Genomic DNA, 8,717 nt, shown 5'->3' with positions numbered 1-8,717 from the left:
TTTGAACCCAATGCACCCTTCAATGGTAATGCACATAATAGAGACATGCTTTGTTCACTTTTTTAAACCCATGCTTTTAAAATAATCTCAAGCAATTTTCTCTGCCAGTCATTGCCTGATCTTATTGCACACACTCACTCACACACTCACACACACACATAAAGATCCCCCGTACAGCCTTCAACAGACTGCTGGGGCAAGTGCTGATGGTGAGCTATAAACGCCGGCACGCACGGCACTCTAGGGGGAGGGTGGCCAACACCGCACCGGGCCGCCTTTGTCTCCCCTGATATTTACACACCACACTCGGAAGTCATTCAAGACGACATCGATGTAGGGAAAACCCAGGACTGGTTTAAATATCTGCCACTGTTGTGTGTCATGAGCAGGAATCCAATTTGGGTCACCGGTTTAATGAGTGCAGTGCGATAGCCACTAAATTACCGCTCCCCACTCGTACACAACGACAAGAACAAAGATCCCCGGTAGAGCATTAACAGACTCTAGGGGCAAGTGCTGTTAGCGAGCACCTATGAAGGATGGCACGGCACACGAGGGGGTGGGTAGCCAGCACCGCGCCCGGCCATCTTTGTCTCCCGAGTGGCGATGCTCACATCACACTGGGTACTCATTTTTAGGCTGAGTCGACCTAGGGAAGGCCCAGGACCGGTTCAGATAATCGTCACTGGCGGTGTTGGCCGTGAGCGGGAAACGAACCCGGGTCTCCGGGTTCGTAGCGCAGCGTAGCGCTAACCGCTGCCCTACCGCTCGTACAAAGATACGTTTAAACACGCGCACGCAAATACACATTCTGTTTGACTAACACTTCTTTCAAACCGTACGTAGCCAAACATTTCCGTTGTAGAGTTTCTGGACAATGTTTGGAATTAACCACAATTTTTGACCGTGACACCAGCATGCAATGACCTGTGCCTTGTGAGTGACACAATACTCTGTTTTACATCCGCCGTGAAGCAGAACAGCGCATATTGTGGTGAATGTTACTGGGGTAGCCAGGTGTGCCTGTCGGATTTGAACTTTGAACCTCTGCAACAAATAGAGAATGCACTACCATATTCCTGGTTCTTTCAGTAAAGTCACGTAAATAGAATACAAAAAATAAACTAAATTAAAGATTAAAAAATAAAAAATATACAAATAAATAAAAATAATAATTTTTCTAAATTAATTGATGATAAGATGCCATGGGTCGACTGACTGAGATGACTGGCCAATGCACCGCCTTTGCCCCCCACTACACACACACAGTGTACACACACACAGTGTACACACACACACAGTGTACACACACACAGTGTACACACACACAGTGTACACACACAGAGTGTGTACGTACACACACACAGTCTGTACGTGTACACTGTGTACACACACACATACAGTGTGTGTGTACACACACAGTGTGTACACACACAGTGTATACACATAGTGTACATACACACAGTGTACACACACACTGTACACACAATAATGTCCACGTTGTTGTTGCTGAGTTCACGCACTCAAGGGAGGGGGCAATGAAAAATGAAGATAAATCAACTTAAACTCCATCCCCGCTCTGTGACGTCACCACTCAGCATGACCTCATCGGCATGAAGTGCCAGCGGGAGGTGTACCTCGCTAGTGACGTCATGTCACCAAGGTATTCACACTCCCCCAACCTGCTTCCGCGTGACGTCGCGAGGTAACAGGAGGCTGCCGATCCACGCTTGCACTGAAATCCGAGGTGAGAAATTCTCATCGTTGTGGTGGTGGTCGTTGTTGTTTACCAAGGTAGAGCCTCTCTCTCGTAGGGATGTCAGTTGAGTAGCAGCGAGCATGGGAATGGATGTCCAGGTTGGAACTTTACAACGCGGGGCCTTGCCTCCTGCCCTCGCCTGATTGCGTTTACTTTAATAATCTCGCTTAAGTTTAATTTGCCTTCACCCGGCTCGCCACTTTGTAACTTTGTTTTATTGTAAATATTCACGCAGTTTTTATTTTCGTTATTTTTTTGACCAGGCCAAGCCCGCTTGAGCTGCTATACCGCTCTTGTTATCAGAAGCGACCTGCCCACAACAACACAAGGTGAGGCTTTGTCAACGTGTGTGAATGTTTTGACTTAAAACTTTGGTGACTGCAGGAATTAATATTCTTGGTTATTTCGGTAAAGTCACGTAGATAGAAAATAACAATGAAAATAACAATAAAATTAAATGAAAAATATATATTTTTTTAAATAAAGCAAAAAACCCACGACATTTCGATTGCAACACAAGTGGTTTTTATCTTATTAAATTTAATCTGTTATTTTTATTTTCTATCTACGTGACTTTACTGAAAGAACCAACAATACGTGTGTCAATGTCTATCGGTCAAAGACGCTAAGCGTATGCCGCTGTTGACTCTGAATGTGTGGAGGGGAACACCTTCACCACGGGGAGAGAGAGAGAGACACGGATAGCCTCGGCTATGTTCATTGATCCTCGATTCATTACTTGGTGGAGTGAGGAAGAATTAATGCTGAGCAGATGAAGGTGGCCAGGCATGGTTCTGGTCACACCACCACCTGTTTACTCATGGCAGTGTGTCACAGTGTCAAGTTTGTGTTTGCAGTAAAGTCTATTCACTCTGTTGAACACGGAGGTTCTATCAAAACAATAGTTTATTTTTGTTTTCCTCTGGAACTCTTTATAAGAATGGAAACAGGAGGTGAACACACCACACACATTCAGCTGAAGTCGGAACCGTTCATCCCAGCATTCAAGGACATCTGAGCCTGGATTCACACCTCTAAGTTATGATCGAACGTTAATTTATGCATTTCTGCATAACACAAATAGTATTGTTTTCAACACCCTTTGCTTTGTCAGCTGAATTTAGCTTTCATAAATATTCATTTTGTAGTCAGACAGCCGAAATTGTGTGCTTAGAGTTTTGGGTTAACATTCATCTTGAAGATATGAAGGCTTCCAGGCATATTTATGACATTTTCCCTCTCATTGTGTGCCATAACAGCCCGTGGAGAGAAACCCTTCAGGTGCACTCTGTGCGTGAAGGCGTTTGCACAGTCACCACATCTTAAAGTACACCAGAGAACACACACGGGAGATAAACCCTTCAAGTTGCAGTGTGTGCGTGAAGGCATTTGCACGGTCATCAAATCTGATTAATTTGGGAAACTTTTTCACTGCATCATGAATATATTAATAAGTATAGACGTGTAAGTCAAGTGTGCATTCCTCTGTGCCTGACGTGTAGATGGTGTGGATATTCTTTTTTTATGTCTGCAGCTGACACTTCCTCTGCAGAATTGGTCTGATGGAGCAAAGGCACTCAGCGCAGCTCGGTACGACAAGTCAACAATGCGACCAGCGTGCATACAGCACGGATCGGACTGGAAACTTGCCACGGCACCAGAGAACTCACACAGGAGAGAAACCCTTCAAATGTACTGTGTGTAACAAGGCATTTGCATGGCCATCAGTTCTTCAGACCCACCAGAGAACACACACGGGAGAGAAACCCTTCAGGTGCACGATATGCGGGGTGGCGTTTGCACAGTCATGTAATCTTGTAACACACCATAGAACACACACGGGAGAGAAACCCTTCAAGTGCAGTGTGTGTGGGAAGACATTTTCATGTTCATTTGTTCTTAAAACACACCAGAGAACACACACGGGAGAGAAACCCTTCAAGTGCAGTGTGTGTGTGAAGGCGTTTTCACGGTCATCTGCTCTTAAAACACACCAGAGAACACACACGGAAGAGAAATTCTTCTTGTGCAGTGTGTGGGAAGATATTTTCTGATTCATCTGCTCTTAAAACACACCAGAGAACACACACGGGAGAGAAACCCTTCAAGTGCAGTGTGTGTGGGAAGGCATTTTCACAGTCATCTGGTCTTAAATCACACCAGAGAACACACACGGGAGAGAAACCCTTCAAGTGCAGTGTGTGTGTGAAGGCATTTTCACGGTCATCTGGTCTTAAATCACACCAGAGAACACACACGGGAGAGAAACCCTTCAAGTGCAGTGTGTGCGGGAAGGCATTTGCACATTCATCAAATCTTCAAGTACACCAGAGAACACACAAGCAATAGAAGATCCACAAGGAGTGCAGTCTGAAATCAGCTTGTGAAAGTCAAAGTGCCGCAATGAGCCCATCCCTCATGAAACACGAACCGGAAGAAAATCCCAGCTTGGACACTTTTAAAGGTATCGAGGTGAAATGTGAAGAAGTGATGGTGAAGAGTGAAGAAGTGATGGTGAAGAGCGAAGAAGTGAAGGTGAAATGTGAAGATGAAGATTCAACTCCAAAATCGGACCTTCACATTGGTGGAGGCAACGTGAAGCCAGAGGTGAATTCTGACTGAGGCAGAGCGAGGCAACTCCAGCTTGGACACTTTTAAAGGTATCGAGGTGAAATGTGAAGAAGTGATGGTGAAGAGTGAAGAAGTGATGGTGAAGAGCGAAGAAGTGAAGGTGAAATGTGAAGATGAAGATTCAACTCCAAAATCGGACCTTCACATTGGTGGAGGCAACGTGAAGCCAGAGGTGAATTCTGACTGAGGCAGAGCGAGGCAACTCCCAGCAGTTTGTGGAAGTGGAGGTGTGGGTGGACTTCCTCCGAGACAATACAAAGTCAAGTGGAGACGCGGTAGATGTGTAAGCCAGAGACTATCTCGCTCCAATAGATGCGCCTTTGTCATAGGCCTTTAATGACAAGAATGTGAAGTTGAACACTCATTTCCTAGGTTCAACCTGCAGAGTAAGGGCGGCCAGTCTTTGTGGACCTGTGGGTTGGGTAGATCTCTAACCAGGAGCGAGAGACAAGCCCCCAAGCATTCACTATGTTATAATAATTGCATTTACACGGTGCTTGCTTAACGCCTCAGCAACTCGGAGTTTTGTATCTCGTCTGAAGCACTCAAAGAGCATCCCCAAGTAGCAGCTGCCCCTGTGTGGCACAGGGTGGTGGCCCTGCACCGGCCTGCATGTGGACAAGAGCCTGTCAGTAGGGGGCGTTGATTGATGCGTCATCTCGGTTGTGTAGTTTGTAGGCAATATTGACTCGAAGCTTTTGCGACTGCAGGAATCCACACTCTTGAGTTCTTTCGGTAAAGTCACCACGTGGGTAGAAACATAACAGGTCACGGCGTTTAGATCACAACACGCACAATCGTCATCAGGTGGGACAACCACAGCAAGAGAAACTGCTGAAGTAGTAGGCGCCTACTCCAGCAGTTTCTTCTTATTGCTGCTGTGCTTGTCCCACCTGATGACGATTGCTTGTGTTGCCATCGAAGCGCCCTCATCTATTATTTGTAGCGTAATGTTTAGAATTTGATACATTTTGACCCAGACGCCAGCATGCAACGGCCTACTCGTTTTGAATGCCGCAATAGTACGGTGTACATACACTTTTGATTTAAAGCTTTCGTGACTGCAGGGATTCATATTCTTTGTTCTTTTGGTAAAGTCACGTAGAAGGGAAACGATAAAATAATAAAAATATAAAACAATAGTATTCTCACGACGTTTCGACTGCACTGAGAACCAAGAATATGTACATACACTGTTAAGCAGACGGTGCGTATTTTTAAAAATAGCTTCTTGTGAATACGATGGAACCTGATGCAGGATATTTCACTGCAGTAATTCAATTTTGTTAATATGCCTGTCAATAATTAAGAATTAATACTTGTCTGATTGTGCGTGTACATGTAACATTTTTTCTATGAGTGTCAAACATTGATTAAGTGTTCAAATCTAGATTAAGTGATATTAGGACAAAGTGTGTGTGTGTTTGGAAGTAACCTGTACAGATCACTCGGGTGAGACCCGTTGTTCTTGTAATACAGGTCAAAGGGTACTTTTGTGTTTCACGAAGCGTCTGCCTCTGGAGCAACTCATTGTCTTTGCAATAGGGAGCACGCTCGGATCATTCATCAGTTACAAGGCATACCACTTAAAAGTTACACGTATGGGAGGAGGTACATTCTCTACAACACGAATTATAGTTTTGTCTTACGTGTTGACGTAGATTTTGTCTAACTGGGACTAGAAGTGCACCTTGCTGATTGACGTCTGGATGTTCGTTACCTATCGGTTGAAGCAAACCCCACTGCTGTTGTTGAGACGCTGTGCACCATTTAATGGTCCAACACATTGACGGCCTTCAGGCCAGGAAAGTCACAACATTTGCACACGAAGGACGCATTCACACAAGTACCCGATGCTCCGTTTTGAAGTTTTAAAATGAAACATCTTTGAATTGTGTTGTGTTTTGATTTACATTATTTCTTCATTAAAAGTTCATTTTACATCTGGAAGACTTCGTTGAAAAGGACATTGCGCGTGAATGTTCTCTCGTCGTTAAGTAGACGATGGCCTTGCCGGGGGTTCGGTTCGATGCGGACTTTCACCTGGTAGGGGATCGCGGGATCGAGATAAGGCGACACGGAGCTGCTGGCCGTCTGCCGATCGATTCCAACGTAATCGAGCGTCTGTCCCTGCGCCTCCGTCGTTCGCATGCAGGGGGCGCATGTAGGTTTACAGCGCCCCCTGCAGGAAAACGACAAAGTGCAGCGTTCATCACGGATAAAGTTGTGCGCTTATATATTAAATGTTATTCTTTTATAAGTTGATGTTGATATCGATAACTGACACATAACCGGCATGCCATAAATAGGAAATTAACTCTGCTTATTCGAATCAATGTATTCATATATGTTGATAAACTGTTTCAAGCAGATTTTGTGTCTCTAAGGACGACTACAGGGACCACGTGATTGTTTAAAAATGTCTTTGATTATAACTATAATTGCCTACAATTCGTCATGTGTAGCTTATTTAGACTATAATTTATTCACTACCCAAAATGTAGTTACTTGAAAACATAGAGCTGATATTTGTAAGCAATGATTTTTATTTATACGTTTGAAAAAAATATTTGCACAAATTGAACTTGTTCATCAGATACAAGGTGAATTCACAAGACTTTGTTAAAAATCCAATATTTCAGAATTTTGCCTTAACGGAGAATATTTTAAAAAATGTTAGTAAAAATAAAGATTCAGAAATATATATTGTGCCGTGTCTACAATTTTATTGTAAAGTGGAATTGGTAAAAAACATTATTTGTACACGTAGAGGCGTTGTGGTCCATAAGTCTGGTGACACAGGCGTTGTGGTCCATAAGTCTATGGGCAGTGTTGAGTCTATGGCAGTGTTGAGTCTATGGCAGTGTTGAGTCTATGGACAGTGCTGCGTGTATGGGCAGTGTTGAGTCCATAGTAGTGTTGAGTCTATGGGTGGTAGTGTTGAGTCTATGGGTGGTAGTGTTGAGTCTATGGGTGGTAGTGTTGAGTCTATGGGTAGTGCTGAGTCTATGGGCAGTGCTGAGTGTATGGGCAGTGTTGAGTCTATAGTATAGTGTTGAGTCCATGGGTAGTGCTGAGTCTATGGGCAGTGCTGAGTGTATGTGCAGTGTTGAGTCTATAGTAGTGTTGAGTCTATGGTAGTGTTGAGTCTAAGGGTGGTAGTGTTGAGTCTGTGGGTGGTAGTGTTGAGTCTATGGTAGTGTTGAGTCTATGGTAGTGTTGAGTCTATGGGTGGTAGTGTTGAGTCTGTGGGTGGTAGTGTTGAGTCTATGGTAGTGTTGTGTCTATGATAGTGTTGAGTCTGTGGGTGGTAGTGTTGAGTCTATGGTAGTGTTGTGTCTATGGTAGTGTTGAGTCTATGGTAGTGTTGAGTCTATGGTAGTGTTGTGTCTATGGTAGTGTTGTGTCTATGGTAGTGTTGAGTCTATGGTAGTGTTGAGTCTATGGTAGTGTTAAGTCTATGGTAGTGTTGAGTCTATGGTAGTGTTGAGTCTATGGTAGTGTTGAGTCTACAGTGAGGGAAAAAAGTATTTGATCCCCTACTGATTTTGTACGTTAGCCCCATGACAATGAAATGATCAGTCTATAATTTTAATGATACGTTTATTTGAACAGTGAGAGACAGAATAACAACAACAAAATCCAGAAAAACGCTTCGCTACGTGGCCACGAGTGACGGTGAAATATGAAGAAGGGGCGACCTTGAAGCGTGAAGGTCAGGAATCTTCTCCGGGTGCTCATCCTCCCACGTTTGCAGTCGCCTATCAACGTCATCATAGCATCCCAATGGCAGTATTCTCGACACGAATATCTCGAGACTGAAGGAGGCTATTCTGGACAAAAATCATTCGCGTTATTATGATTATTGTAATCCTCATGTGTGTATGTTGAACTTCTTTCGCACAGTACGTAGCCAACCTTGCTATACATCTTAAATAGAATAGAAGAGTCATCCTATGCAGAGACCGGTGCCTGCCAATAAATGTGTAACTTCCACCCTCGAGCTCAGATAGATGTATATTTGACAATGGTGACACTTTGCTTTGTGTTTCTGGATAAGGTTAACATATAGGTTGCATTTTGCATTCAAACATGATTATACAGGAATACAGCTTCTGACCTTCAAGTGTGCATAACGTTAATTTTATTTAAGCCGAGATGCCATTCATTAATGTGAATGGAAATAAGCTCAAATATACGTTTTATGAAAGTATACCACATTGATGAAATTTATGGTGTGCATTATTGAAGGTCTGTGAACTTTCTAACAGTCTTCCCAGGAAGTTGAAGAAATTTGTCAAGCATTTCTAAAACACTTTATATAAAC

This window comes from Petromyzon marinus, unplaced genomic scaffold, assembly GCF_048934315.1.
Source record: "Petromyzon marinus isolate PM22_M1 ecotype Great Lakes invasive population unplaced genomic scaffold, UKy_Petmar_22M1.pri1.0 PM_G_Scaffold_62, whole genome shotgun sequence".
Lineage (NCBI taxonomy): Eukaryota > Metazoa > Chordata > Hyperoartia > Petromyzontiformes > Petromyzontidae > Petromyzon > Petromyzon marinus.
The sequence above is the reverse complement of the archived record's forward strand: the minus strand, read 5'-3'. Positions refer to the sequence as shown.